The sequence below is a fragment of the Choloepus didactylus genome, chromosome 4, assembly GCF_015220235.1.
Source record: "Choloepus didactylus isolate mChoDid1 chromosome 4, mChoDid1.pri, whole genome shotgun sequence".
Taxonomy (NCBI): domain Eukaryota; kingdom Metazoa; phylum Chordata; class Mammalia; order Pilosa; family Megalonychidae; genus Choloepus; species Choloepus didactylus.
In genome coordinates this window covers 73,694,989-73,710,299 of record NC_051310.1, presented here as the reverse complement: position 1 = coordinate 73,710,299, position 15,311 = coordinate 73,694,989, and the positions used below count along the sequence as shown (strand labels likewise).

General features: G+C 38.8%; 1 protein-coding gene across 9 annotated transcripts in view; it reads right to left on the bottom strand.

Annotated features, from left to right (window-relative positions):
- The window catches only part of OTUD7A (OTU deubiquitinase 7A), a 441,745-nt gene that overhangs the window by 222,434 nt on the left and 204,000 nt on the right, over positions 1-15,311 (bottom strand). Inside the window, exon 1 of one of the 9 annotated variants that reach the window (XM_037832853.1) lies at positions 6,098-6,852. The exons of the other annotated variants lie outside the window; for them this stretch is intronic. The gene's annotated coding sequence lies outside the window, so the exon portion shown is untranslated. Of the gene's footprint in view, positions 1-6,097; positions 6,853-15,311 lie in introns of those variants that run through there. 9 annotated transcript variants of the gene reach the window in all.

Here is a 15,311-nt window from a genome sequence, read left to right as displayed (position 1 = left end):
CCTTATACGAAGGGAAACATCCACCAATCTACTATTTGGTTATCTAGTGGTAGACTATAAATAGAAAAGACAAGATAAATGGGTGATTCTTTTCCTTTATTTACCATTTTTCAGTTCATCATTTTATTGGATGAGTTGGTTCATTTGCTTCCTCCAATGATGATTAGTTTTCTTGTTAAAAAATATTTTGCACTTGTGGATTTGCACATATTTGATACACTTCATTCCACTGCAGTTCTCATCTTTATCGAGGTTCACATTTTACCAAGTGTGGCCAGTGAGAGGCTCTTGAAGCTGGCTGTCACATCCTAAGATAAGCTGTCTTCACCCAGGAGTGGCTGGTAGCTGCCTTGCTAACAGGGAAGTCAAGATGTTACAAGTTTATCTTATTCATTTCCTGTTCCCTACCTGTAACCTGCTGTTTCTCCAAAGAACCATGAGTCATTTTAGTGTGTATGGTTTTTCAAGACCACGATTTGTGTGCTAGATATACTCATTGTTACTGGGTTAGTCATATTTATAGGACTTTCTTGTGGACAAAGCTAAGGAATATGCTTGTTTTAAAATAAAACACATCTAGAGTTCACACTACAATTTCCAATTGAGGTCTTCAGAATTTTTACTTAACCTCATCCATCTTACATCTCAATCTCCTCCCTTCAACACCAACCAAATCTTCATTCTTGATAAGATCAGGAATGACAGATTATTACACAAACACATGTTCAATTTACACCAGAATAGACACATTCAATTATGCCTTCAATTTACTCCACCATACACACATAAGAGTTTCAGGATAATAATATAACACTAAAACCAAAAGAATGATTACTGTAAACAGTTTAAAGTTTGTTGACTTATAGTATTTATTTTCTCTGGCCTTAGTATCCTACTATGGGTAAACAGGCAAATCACTAGGTTTTAAAAGTCACGTGAAGACTTGTTCTCTTTGTGTGGCTATGAGACCGACCAGATACACATTTAAGTTCATTTGTTTCATTTTATTGTTATTTTCAAGACTGCTATTTTAAGCTAATAGGTTTTATAATTTTGTAAAATAGTTGAAAAGCATTAAAGTCAATCTCAAAAACAAGATGTATTCAAAGAAGTCTGACTTCTCTCCTGCTCCCTCACCACTGTTCCCTTCCTCTCCCTATAATTTTGTGTTTATAATTCCTTTTTTATTTCAAGCAGAATTTTAAAAATTCACAGTGCATCCTCCCATTGTTTGGGTAAATGATAGCACACTACAGACACTTTTCTCCATCTTGCTTGTCTTACTTTACAATAAATACACCCTGGAGTCACTTTGCACCAAAATTAAGAGCTTTTCCACTGTCATTATACCAGATGTAATAACCAAAGACCACAAACAACCCAAATGTTCAAAGCAGACTGATCATTGCTTTAAGGCTGTGGGAAAGAATGAGGAAGATGACTTCTATAAAGTCTTTTCATATTTTTTTTTTCAGTGTATCTTTGGGTCAGATTCCTAGAAGTGAGTCTGAATCAAAAGGCAATGCAGATGTAATTTTGCTAGATGTTGCCAAATTGCCCTCTGCAGGGGCTGTGTCAATTTTCATCACCCGTGGCAATGTATAAATGCAACTGTTTGGACATAACCTCACCTACCGAGTATATAGTTAAATTTCTGGATTTTTGACAACATTGTAGGTGAGAAGTGGGATCCTAATGTGGTTTTAATTTGCATTTCTTTCACTAGGAGCAAAACCATCGAGCATCTTCTCGGATGACAAAGAACCGTTTTCATTTCTTTTTCTCTATACTGTACAATTTTCTAGTCCTTTTCCCCCTCTTTACATTTAGTTGTTTGGTCTTTATTTCCTCTATCATCAGTAACTCATATATACTAGGGATAGTAACACTTTTTCTGTGATACAAATTGAAAATATTTTCCCCAGTTTATTTGCCTTTTTATTTTGCTTTTATTTTTCCTTATAATTAAAAAAAAAAGTGTTTATAAATATTTATGTACTTTTTCCCTTAATGTTTCTGGATTTTGAATCTTACTTTGAAAACTTTTCCCTGTTCTCAGATTATAAAGAAACTCACCCATTTCCTTCTACTAATTGAATAGCTTTTTTTTTTTACATTTAAATGCAGTTGGAATTTATCCAATGCATCTTGTGAGGAATGGATCCAATTTTATCACTTCCCTATGCCTATCCAGCTATCTCAACACCACTTATGAAAAACTCTATCTTTACCCCACTGATTTGAGATGCCTCCATTATTTTATGCAAAATTTGCATATACAATTGGGTCTATTTCTAGATTCTCTTCTTAGATTTATGCCTTGATATTTGTAAATGGTATCCTTTCACTGACTAAACATGTTGTTCAGTTATTGGATTTATTAAAAAAGCTATTTATTTCTATATGTTAAATTTATATACTGCTATTTTACTAAATTCTTACTGTTGGTGACAATTTTCCAGATACACCAATATATCAAATGCAAACAGAGACTGTTTTAACTCTTCATTTTTCAATTCTTAAGCTTCTAATGTTTTTCCCTCGCCTGACTGCATTGACTAATGTCTCTAAAATACTATTAAATATTAATTGAGTAGAGAGAAGGAACATTTTTGCTTTGCTCCTAACTTTAGTGGGAATAACTTTGGTGTTTCTACATTAAGATGTTGGCTGGTTGCTGGTTTGGAAAGGAGTTTATTTTTTAATATATATATATATATATAACTTCCTCTGTTTCTTTCTTAAGAAACTGCTTTGTTTTAGACTTTCTATTTCTTCAGGGTTCAATTTTATTAAATTATACTTTTGTAGAGATTTACCAATTGTATCTTGGTTTTAAAGTGTATTTGAATAGAGTTTGACATACATAGGCTAAAGAACTATCCATCAATCTCTTTTATTGAGTGGTTTTATCATGGATGGATGGTGGTTTTCATAAGAAACTTCTCTTTAGATCTATTAATATGATGAATTCTACTAATGGACTTGCTGATATTGAAACTCACTCATATTTTTGGAATAATCCCCATTTAATTATCCATGGGGTGCTTTCATGTGCTGTTTGATTCAGTGTGCTCATTTTTATTTAATATTCTTACACTGATATAAAAAGTGAGAGTAGTATATGGTTTTTATTTTTATGTATCATCTTTGTGAGGTTTTAAGTTAATCTCTTCTTTTTCAATACTCTGTAATAACTTACATGCATTGGAGTCATATGATAGTTGAATGTTTGGTAGAATTTCACTGTGAATCAATCTGTTTCTCATGCTTTTCAGCAGGGAGCTCTCACAACTTTCTCTACATTTTTTATGGGCATAGCTGTTTTGACTCTATAGGGTTAAATTTTGTTAAATTATTTCTTTTCTAGAGATTCATTAGTTTTATCTTGGTTTTTACATTTATTTGAACAGTGTTGGACAATGAAAGAAATTCTCCCTATGGGTCTGAATTCCTCCTTATTATGTCTAAATGAAGAAAACACATACCACTTTGCAAGTGCCCACGAGAACACTGACTGTTTTTGGGTGAGTTGACTGCATCCACCCAATAGCTCCACAAGGCAAGCAGCTTTGTTCCATTTTTCTGAAGCTCAGAGAACCCTGGGCAGAATTACAATTCCCTTGCAGACGTGCTTTGATCCAAGACCTAACCATTTTTCTACCACATGACATGATCCCTTTACAGGGATCATCAACACCTTCCATAGGCCTCTGAAACACATTGTGTGCATAGATGCATGATCAGAAGCAATACAGTGCCTTGGCTTGTGCTTCAATCACACCTTTTAATGATTTTAATGATTTTCTCTCAGTGTGGAACGATGAGAGGAAAGTCTCTCCTAAAATTTATACTCTCTAAAATGTGAAAAGCATTTATTAGCAAGTATAAACTCTGCTGAGGTTTTCTCTTGCATTACTGAAATGATTTATTGACCAATGGAAAACCTAATTATTCAAGGGTTCTTAAAATGGTGCATGGGACATGACTCCCAGGGGTGTAAATCTCTCTGGCAATGTGAAACGTGACTCCCGGGGATGAACCTGGACCCTGAGAAAGCCTTGTGGACCAAAAGGAGGAAGAGAAATGAAACCAAATAAAGTTTCAGTGGTTGAGAGATTTCAAATGGAGTCGAAAGGTCATTCTGGAGGTAATTCTTATGTTATATAGATATCCCTTTTTAGTTTTTGGTATATTGGAATAGCTAGAAGGAAATACCTGAAACTGTTGAACTGCAACCCAGTAGCCTTGATTCTTGAAGGTGACTGTATAACTATACAGCTTATATGGTGTGACTGTGTGATTGCGAAAAGCTTGTGGCTCACACTCCGTTTACCCAGTGTATGGACAAATGAGTAGAAAAATGGGGACAAAAAGTAAATGAATAATACAGGGGAGGAAGGGTAGGGGATGTTTTCGGTGTTCTTTTTACCTTTATTTTTATTCTTATTTTTATTTTTTGGAGTAATGAAAATGTTCAAATATTGATTGTGGTTACAGATGCACAACTATATGATAATACTGTGAACAACTGTTTTACACTTTGGATAATTGCATGGTATGTGAATATATTTCAATTAAAAAATGGTAAAAAAAAAAATACAATTAAAAAAAAAAAGAGAGCAGGTATATGCATTTCATCCCAGTCAGGGCTCATGGTCCCAAAATAGTTGCTGACTGCTCCTCCTTTCATGACACTCCCTGCCTTGAACTTCCAGAAAGACTAGACAATTCTTTAAGAATCTACAAGGAATAATCATCACTAATTTTGAAGCTAAGACTTGAGCATGGAAGTGAACCTTTTAAGGCCATGAAACATGGCAGCAGTTTTTCTGACTTGGAGAGGACAAACACAACCCTGCAAATACGTGACATGCACACACCCTGGAGTGACCACCCTTTGGGGAACCTGAGTGGCAGAGGGATTATCCCATAAGCTTTTATTTTCCAGGCTCCCAGATCTAGGTGTTACACTGATAAAAAATACAGGTCTGCACCAGATCAGTGTGCTATCAATGAGGGCTTAAAGAGATCCAAATAACTCACTCCTCAGTTTTATGCTTCTATTATTGATTTCAATCATTTTATTCAGCAATTCTTCTGGGACAAGATGGCTTCCCTGCTGGGCCCAGCTCTTTTCACAGCCTCCCTTGGGGCTTGCTCTGCTGTCATCGTGACAGGAGGGGAGAATCTCTTCTAGCATCGCATGGAAGCCCTGGGCCACCACCCCTACTTTTGTCTAGTCTGTGGGGACTGCCCTTGAGGGCAGGGTTCATAGTTTATTTGTCTTAGTATCACCGCAAGCTGGCGTATGCCTGATGCTAAATAAATCTTTGCTGAGTGTATGAACAAAATGCAAATGAGACCACCGAACTCAAGTCCCTAGTCGACTCTGACATGTGAACATGAAAACAGCCCTATCAACGCAGATGGGAGTGAGTAAACACTCTAACATCATGTATATACAAATCCATTAGGATATTAGAAAGGGCTAGTCTGCCCGGCAGAACGAAGAAGGCAGAATGTACGATGACATTTTGAGGAAGATTTAGGAAGGCTAAAAGGAGGACCTTTCAGGCTGATGAACACAGCAGACAGACCCACATGTCCAGGAGTGGGAGCTGGTGGAAATGAAAGCTGCGGGTGAGAGTCGGGGCCAGGCCCCATTAGTTCCACTATAATGAGCTGTATTATGCAGCTGGTAGGAGTTTCTGATGAAAAAACCGACATGGATGATTTGTGCTTTAGGAAAGCAAAAAAAAAAAAAAAAAAAGAAACACGAAAATCTGATAATAGAGCGAAAAAGGTATCAAGAACCTAGAAAGATATTGAGGTACCCACTCATTTTCTAAAGTGCAACCCACCCTACACCCATTTGCCTACTGTGGGTAGAATCTTAGCTTATTCAGGTAGCAGGGAAGAACCCTGGATTTCAGGGAAAGCGATGGCACACGCTGCATCTCCAGCCAGTCACTGGTCATCTCATTCCCCGTGATCTGTGACCCCTAATCTGACTGTGGCCACCTTGGGTGGTTCATGTCTATGTGATGGAAACAGAAGTCAACAGGGTCAGATTGATGGAAAAGGTTTTGCTTACCTGTTAGAAAAGGACAGGCTTAACTGGAACAGTCCTTTCCCACTTTGCCTTCCCTCTTCTTTCTGCTTTAAGCAAGGAAATATTCTCTGGAAGTGCACCCACCATCTTGAGTAGACAGAAAACCAGACAACAGAATCCAACAAGCAAAACTGGTGGAATAGAAAGGCAGCCCATCCCTGATGGAACCACTGGCATTTGCACCAATCTGCCCATCTCTGGACTTCTTGCTATCTTTCTCGTATAAACTCCCTCTTCTTTCAAGACAATTAAGGCAAATGTTCAGTTATTTGTAGCTGAACTTATTCCTAACTGATACATGAAGGTAGCATAATTTTTATCCAAATCTTAGAAAAAAGAGCAATGCAAAAAAGAAAATATTAGGTGAATGTCATTTATAAACACAGATGTAAAACTTAAAGGAATCTAAACTGTATAAAAAATAAAGAAGAGTCCTGCTCTTGGAGTGACCACTTGGGGTCAGGAAGAGTAAAGGAGTGGAGTTCCTGAGATTTTTCTCAGCTGCATTACCATCCCTAAAATGTCTCACGGAAGCCTTTTCTCACATGAGAGAGAAATGAATATCCTCCTTCAATCCCCGAATGTATCTGCTCTCTGCTACTAATAGCCAAATATGATTCTAATGCCAATACAGTAATTTAAAGGAGAGAAACTATATGATTGTCTCTAAAGATGCAGAAAGTTATGCTACCAACTTGAAACAAACGAGAATAAAAGGAACCTTCCTTTATTTATTAGAGGGTATTGATCTCTAACTTATTATTATTATTAGGAAATATCACACCTAATAATGAAAATGCTAGAAGCATTTCCATTAATGATCAGAACAAGCCCGTGACTAAATATTAGAACAAATGAGAAAATTTTAAATGGCTGGAACAAGATCAATAAGCAAAAATGAATACTTTTCCTTCACACCAACAGCCAAATAAAAACTGTAATAACAGCAAAAAATCCATTTCATAATAGTCAATGCCAAAAAATTCTCTAAAATAACAAGAAATAATGGAACAAAAAAGAGAGATACTGCCCACCTTTTTTTTCTTTTTCTTTTTCTTTCTTTCTTTCTTTCTTTCTTTCTTTCTTTCTTTCTTTTTTTTTTTTTTTTTTTTTTTTTGCAGGAAACAATGAAGGCTAGAAAGAAAACTTAAGTGGATGAAAAAACTACATTTTTTAAGATGCCACTGCTCCGCCCCCCCCCCCCCCCCCAAAATGGGCAAATTATATTAACATGCGACTTACTGGAACCCAAATGACCAATCAACATATGAAAAAGACAAACACTCTTAATAATAATCAGGACAATACAAAATAAACTACCATTAACTATGTCCATCAGATTGGAAAACAAAACATTATGTTAGATAACATCAACTACTGATGAGGAGAATTGGTAGTTCTTTTATACTGCTTGTGCCAGTTTGAATGTATTATGTCCCCCAAATACCATTATCTTTGATGCAATCTTGTGGGGCAGACATTTTAGTGCTGATTAGACTGGAATTCTTTGAGTGTTTCCATGGAATGTGCCCCATCCAACTGTAGGTGATAACTCTGATCAGATATTTCCATGGAGGCATGGCTCCACCCATTCAGGGTGGGCCTTGATCAGTGGAACTATATAAATAAGCTGACAGGCAGAGGGAACTCAGTGCAGCTGTGAGTGATGTTTTGAAGAGGAGCTACAGCCAAGAGGGACACTTTGAAGAAAGCACAGGAGTTGCAGATGAGAGACAGTTTGAAGACAGCCGTTGAAAGCAGACTCTTGCTCCGGAGAAGCTAAGAGAGGACAAATATCCCAAGTGCAACTAAGAGTGACATTTTTGAGGAACTGCAGCCTAGAGAGGAATGTCCTGGGAGAAAGCCATTTTGAAACCAGAACTTTGGAGCAGATGCCAGCCACGTGCCTTCCCAGCTAACAGAGGTTTTCCAGACACCATTGGCCATCTTCCAGCAATTGACTGTTGATGACTTACCTTGGATGCTTTATGGCCTTAAGAGTGTAACTTTGTAACCAAATAAACCCCCTTTTATAAAAGCCAATCCATCTCTGGTGTCTTGCATTCCGGCAGCATTAGCAAACTAGGACACTGCTCATGGTGAGGTCACTTAGGGTAATTTTTCAGCATCTAGTATTTTCTTTAAATGTGCATACCCTATAAAGATACAATTCTGCCTCTTAGTACCCTCCCTAGAGGCACCCTTGTTTATGTGCCCAAAGAAGCATGGATGAGGGGCTTTGTTCCTTGAAGTAGGGCTATAAATATCAGAAAAAAATTTTCGACAGATCAAGTATGGCATAACCAATACACGAACTATACTATGGATGTCTATATAACAAGTTCTTGTGGTAATATTCATGCATTGCAGCATAATTAATAGTCACTACAAGGAAAAAGAAGTTGAGGATAATTCTCTTGTGTAGCAAAATGGCACCCTATGCAGCCACAATCCCCTCCCACGAGGGTGGTGGTGAGAAGAGTGGAGCAGGGGACTTCACTTTTCCTCCACTGCCTTCTCAACCCTCTGCCCTTGTGTTCATATAATAAACCATATTTATATGCATCATGTTCTACAGGAGCTATTAAATAAGATAAGCAATCAATAGCAGGACCAGTACTAAAGTACAGAAGTATGAAAAAGAGGGCAGCTCGCTTCATTTTGGTTGGGCACAGGATGGAGGCTGCAGACAGAAGACAATGTAAACAGGCCACATTTTGGAGTATGGTAGAGACGATTTTGAATTTTGGCTCTGCTGTTCTTTTCAAGTACCATCTTTGTGAAGTCACTAAACTCCTTTTAATTTATTTCCTCATCTATATGGGGAGATACCACATCTTTCTTACGATGTTGTTAAGCTTAAATAAGCTTGAATAAAAATAATATTTATCTTTCTCTATAAATCTTATATCTATTTGTCTATCTACCTTGTATCTGTCTGTCTATCTATCTAGAAACCTACCTATCTACTTGTGCTGGTTTGGATGTATTATGTCCCCCAAAACGCCATTATCTTTGATGCAGTCTTCTGGGGGCAGGAAACTATTGGTGTTGATTGGGTTGGAGACTTTTGATTGGATGTTTCCATGGAGATGTGATCACTCAACTGTGGGCACAATCTTTCACTGGATAATTTCCATGGAGGTGTGGCCCCACCCATTCAGCATGGGCCTTGATTAGTTTATTGGAGCTCTATGTAAGTTCAGACAGAGGGAGCGAGCTTTGCTACAGCCAAGAGGGACACTTTGAAGAATGCACAGGAGCTGACTGAGGAACTGCAGTTTACAGAAATAGTTTGGAGATGGCCTTTGAAAGCAGACTTTTGCTCTGGAGAAGCTAAGAGAGGACAAACGCCCCAAGAGCAACTGAGAGTGACATTTTGGAGAGAAGCTGAAGCCTGGAGAGGAACATCCTAGGAGAAAGCCATTTTGAAACCAGAACTTTGGAGCAGACGCCAGCCACGTGCCTTCCCAGCTAACAGAGGTTTTCTGGACTCCATTGGCCATCCTCCAGTGAAGGTACCTGATTGCTGATGTGTTACCTTGGACACTTTATGGCCTTAAGACTGTAACTGTGTAACCAAATAAACCCCCTTTATAAAAGCATCCATTTCTGGTATTTTGCAAAAAGGGAGCATTAGCAAACTGGAACACTACTTCTCTGTCATCTATCTTGTATCTGTATCTTTTTATATCATCTTCTTTTTCTATCTCTTTATCTCTAACTCAACTCATATGTCTATCTATCTATCTACCTACCTACCTATCATCTTTCTATATCCGTCTGTCCATCTGTCTACCTGTCTCTCTCTCTCTACCCTGTCCTAGTGCTTGACACAGAGTTGGGCTCCAATAAATGTTACTTTGTAGTTTACTGTCCCCCCCCCCCTCCTTTTCCATCTCCTTCATTCCTCTAACCAATTGTTGTTAACTGAGCCCTTGCTCTGTGCTATGGACACGGATACAGCCCCGAATCAGGCATGGCCATTACCTTTTAAGAGCATCCAATCTGGGGGCCTAAGAAAACAAATTAAAGAAGCAGTGACATCAGGTGATGATTACAGCCATGAGGACAAGGCGGTGGAGAAGCACAGGGCAGGGCACCCAAGCGAGCCTGGGTGGAGGAGAGAAAGAGAGAGGCTGAGGAAGTGAGAGCTCATCCCCAAAATGCAATAGCCCTGGGAACTTTGTAAGCAAAGAGGGAGGGGGTTGTGCTGTGGGGGCAGGAAGATGGACAGCGGCGACACAGCCAGAGAATTAGAGGGAATGGTTGTGTATAGATGAGGAGAGCAACAGAGCAATCACACTCCTGAAACTGTAAAACTGAAGTAAGTTTACAAAATGCAGGCAGAAGAGATTTTAAAAAAAAATGGAGAAGTATATTGTTTTCATGGATTGGAAGATTCAATACAGTTAAGAGGTCAAGTCTCCCCAAACTGATCTATGGATTTGATGCAATTTAAATAAAAATTCCAGCAGGATTCTTTGCAGACTCAGACCAGCTGATTTTAAAATTTATACAGAAAAATAAAGGAAGTAGACCAGCCAAAACAATTTGGAAAAGAACAGAGTTGGAGGACTCATACCACCCAATTTTAAGATGTATTTTAAACCTACTGTAGTCAAGACAGTATTGGTGAAAGAACAGACACACAGATTAGTGGAAAAGAAGATGGACAACTTATTTTTGACAAAGATGCAAAGGCAATTTAATGAGGAAAGGACAGACTTTGCAACAAATGATCCTGGAAAAACTGGACACCCATATGCAACAAATGAACCAAAACAAAACAATCCCTTCAACCTACCTTTCATACTATATATATAAAATAACTAAATGGATTATAGACCATGTGGGCATAAGTCTGCATTTGTGAGTGTGTGTATGTGCATGATTGTGGGTCTGTTTGTGCTTAAGTGCTTGTGAGTGTGTGTGTGAGCTCCTGTGTCAGCATGAGTGTGCATGGGCATGTGTTTATGTTTGGGTGTGTCAGTGTGTGTATGAGTGTGTGGATGTTTGTGTGTGCTTGCATAAGTGTGTGGGTGTCTGTGTGTGTGTTTGTCGAGGGAAGAGGTGGGGAAAAATATCCGAGAGACATCCTGGTAGAAGTTCCAATGAGTTACACATACACAGCTGGAATTTATAGCATACGTGTGGGAAGTAGAACTGAAAGAGTAGACATGATAGCTCTTTTCCATTAAAAAGTATATTTATCACCCCAATCTATTTTTTGAATATTTTCCTTACACCAGGAAGAATCTGAATCAGAATTAAAAAAAAAAAGTATATTTAAATTTCATAAGCATAGGAGAATTTCAGCTTTTGGGCCTCTTAATAGCCCCATATCCCATATTAACTGGATATTTACATGTTAGTGACTGGTAAAATTCAGAGTTCTATCTCAATGCCTGTCTCGCTAAATAGAACAAAGCCACTTTATCTACATAAACAAACAGATAAATAAAAAGGAAAAGGACATCCATAGACATCCATCATCCTGGATGATTTGAACATTTTAAGTAGATGACATTGAGATGGGTGGATTATATAGAAAGCCACCCAGCTTTCTATAATTCCTGGGCAACTTTATGACCTTATGGGCTAATCTACTAAATGCTTTCTTCTTTTGTTGCCCCGGGTTCTTTCTTTAGTCACTAGAAACACTTATCTTAAAATACAAATCCACACAGGCAAACAAACAAAACTGGGACAATTTATTTCTAGTCTCCGATTCTCATTCTCTCACCTTGAAATGAGGACAGCAGTTCCTGTTTTACATCGTTGTGGATTACATTTGATAAGGCAGATAAAGGCTTTAGCACGGTGCCTTACACATAGCAAGTACTAAAACACAAGTTAGCTGTGATTATTATTGTTGTTATTACATATTTCCAAATATATTTTTAAACTCATAACCTTGGACACCTGATAAAACCCTCTGGGTTTCCATTCTAAAGATCTGCTTTAGGTCATTTTTACATCATATCCAAAGAACTTATAATTTTTAAAAGATTGTTCCTGGACTGAAATGGATGAATATGAAGTTCAAATTTATAGGATTAGCTGTTTGAGTCAAGAAAGAAACTGCATTTCAAGCAGAAAACATATATGTCCATTCTCCCCTGAGGGAAGAACAGTGAAGCCAGTTTCACTCAAACACTAAGCACTGGCTCAAACCCAAATAAGAAGCATTGCAGACCAGAAGGAAATGCTCACAGCAAGTTTGAAGCAATTGCCTTCAACGAAGAAACTTATTTTGTTATTGGCAAGGATGGAGTCCTTTTTTCTGAACTGCACACTGACTCCACCACCAAGCTGCCCCTGAGTTCCAGTCTCTCTAATCAGCGGCCAAAGTTGCAATCTCACACGTTAAAAAAGGCGAATCCAAGCAGAACAAGAGTCAAGAAAAGAAGATTAATAAAGTTAAGAATGGGGGAGAGAGAGAAGGAGGGAGAAGGAAGATGGGAAAAGCAGAGAAAAAGCTGCATGACAGCTCTGTTGAGAAGCCCATATCCAAGCACATCAATACTGTAAAATCCATGGATGCTGTATTAGTTATTGCTGCAAAAGGAATTACCCCCACATTTCATGACCTAAAGCAGTACACATTTATTATCTTATAGTTCTGTGGGCCAGGTATTGGGGTGTGGCTTCGCTGAGTTAGCCAGCTCAGGGTCTCTCACAGGCGGCAATGGAAGTGCTGGGTCTCATCTGAAGGCACAATGGGTTGGAACCCACTTGCATGACTGTTGGCAGGATCCAGTGTTTTAAGCGTTGTTGGACTAAGGATCTGAGTTCCTTGCCAGGTAGGCCTCTCCACAGGTCAACTCAAAACATGAGGAGGGTCAGAGAGAGTGTGAGCAAGGGGGAAGTCACATTCTTTGGCAACCTGACTTCAGAAGAGAGAACCCAACACTTTGGCCATATTCTGTTTGTAAGAGTGAGTCACTAGGCCTGTCCCACACACAGGGGGACAGCATTATACAAGGACATGAATTCCAGGAGGACGAGATGATTGGGAGCCATTTCAGTAGCTGCCCACCACTGATGCTCTTACAGCTTCTACACACGTGCTCCAGTCCATTGTGCAAGCTGAAAAGCAGCACCTTGAGATGGTGCTCCAGCATCATTAAAAATTTGTTGGCCACCTTGTTTTTTTCTTAGCTGTTAAAAAATAATTCATCTCAAACTTGAAAAACAGAAAAATGATGATTGTTTGATTTTTTTTTTTTGATACCCTGCTAGAACCCTTTCTAATAAACCCAATTGATCTTATTCTGAAACACTTAGGAAACTCCACAAATATTTTTCTAACAATTCACAACTGATGAAAAGGTTGAGGCTTTATAGCCCATACGGCTAGAGGTTAACCTGCAGAAATTGATAACTTATGATTTTCACTGCCCAGTAGAATAATTAATCACAAATATAGCACTGTTTTATTGCTGCATAGAAAGTTTCCCTAACTGGGCGTCTTATTTCTGTACTTCTTTCCTAATTGACTTTCTAAATCCCTGCTTCCTTGAAAGCAGACTGTTGGTCTTCCTTCTCATTTCGTCATTAATTAATGAGTTAAGTAAATGAGATAATCAATAGTCAAGGATACATTCCTTGATGCTAGAAAAGGGGAACCCAAATGGAAAAGGAATCACAAAAGCAAGATTAATAAAGTTAAGAATTGGGGAAGGAAGGAGGGAGAAACTAACAAATGGATTTCTCTGAGAATTGAGCTTCTTCATCCTCTACAAACACCGACAATCTACAGAAGGAATTCAGCAAAGTGCTGATCAGTGATCCTAACAGAAACTGGTTTCTGGGCCTCTTGGTAACTGGTCGACACACATGCACACATCTGTGGTGGTGCAATGTCTGTGTGTTTAGCAGGTTCCCTCATAACCCAGATGCTTCAGAAACTGCAGCCGAGGAAGCAGGTCTTTTAGGATTTTATATTGACTTAGTTTCACTGGGGACTGTGCCCGTTTTCCATGGCTGGGAAGAAAGTCATACACAGACTCAAGGTGCATCCATAGTGCCACCAACAGAAAGGGACATGTGCTCCAGGAAAGCCAGGTCTGGCATGTGACTTGTTATAGAACGTCAAGAGAGCCAAAACAAAGTGCCATCTCTGAACCTCTCTGGGAGTCTGTCAGTCCACACAGGGTCTTGGAAGCCTCCAAAGAAACAAAGGCTGCTTTGCCCTCTGAGCAATCCCAGGGTTCCAAGTGGAGCTGAAGGGGGTCAGGGTGACCTCAGCACCCCCAGCCTTGGCAGCAGGGTGAGCCTGGGCTGAGGTTATCAAACTGTCCCCCAGTGCCCTGAGATACAGACTCAAGAAGACATGAGCATGGCTAGATTTTAAGCAACCAGTTTTCAAATCCCCAAATTGCATATATGACCTTTGCTAAAATCCAGCTGCCTGTCCTGCAGGTTCTTATTTTCCACCTCCTGCACTTGCCAGGAAGGGGAAAACCCCAGGCACAAAATGAAGGGACAAGCCAGTGAGTCCTCACAGCAAGACTGCTCCAAGGCCCTTTGTCTTCCATCCAAAGACCCTTTTTTGTTACATTTTACCTTTTATGTCTTTATAGAGATAAGCTGTTTTGATCAAATGTGCATGAGTAATAAACCATGGACAGTAATGATAATTTGATCCATAAGTAATTTTTTGTCATATGGATGTATATATGCAAATGTGTGTCTATATCCACATATATACAAAGAAATATGATAGGATGATGAATAAATGACTTTTAAGCAGAAAAGTAGGGTAAAATCCTGTGTGTGTGTGGGGGTATGGAATGGAAATACACATTCAAAGAGAAACAAAATTATGTAAAATTTCATACACCCTGGTCATGTATTTTGAATGGATGAGAGTGAGTGTTCATATTCTACTGTGACTATTTTTGAAAAAATTGACGTTAACTGTTACTTTTAAATGTCACTGCAGTGGCTGATTTTATGTGTCAACTTGGCTAGGTTACGGTGTCCAGTTGTATAGTCAAACACTGACCTAGATGTTGACATGGAGGCATTGTGTAGATGGGATTAGCATCTACAAGCAGTTGACTTTAAGTAAAAGAGATGGTCCCTGATAAGTAAAAGAGGAGGCCCTAAGAGCAAAGAACTGAGGGTTCCAGAAGAAAGGCAGGGAGAGGAGGAGGAGGAGAAAACAAGGAAGAGAAGGAGTAGGAGG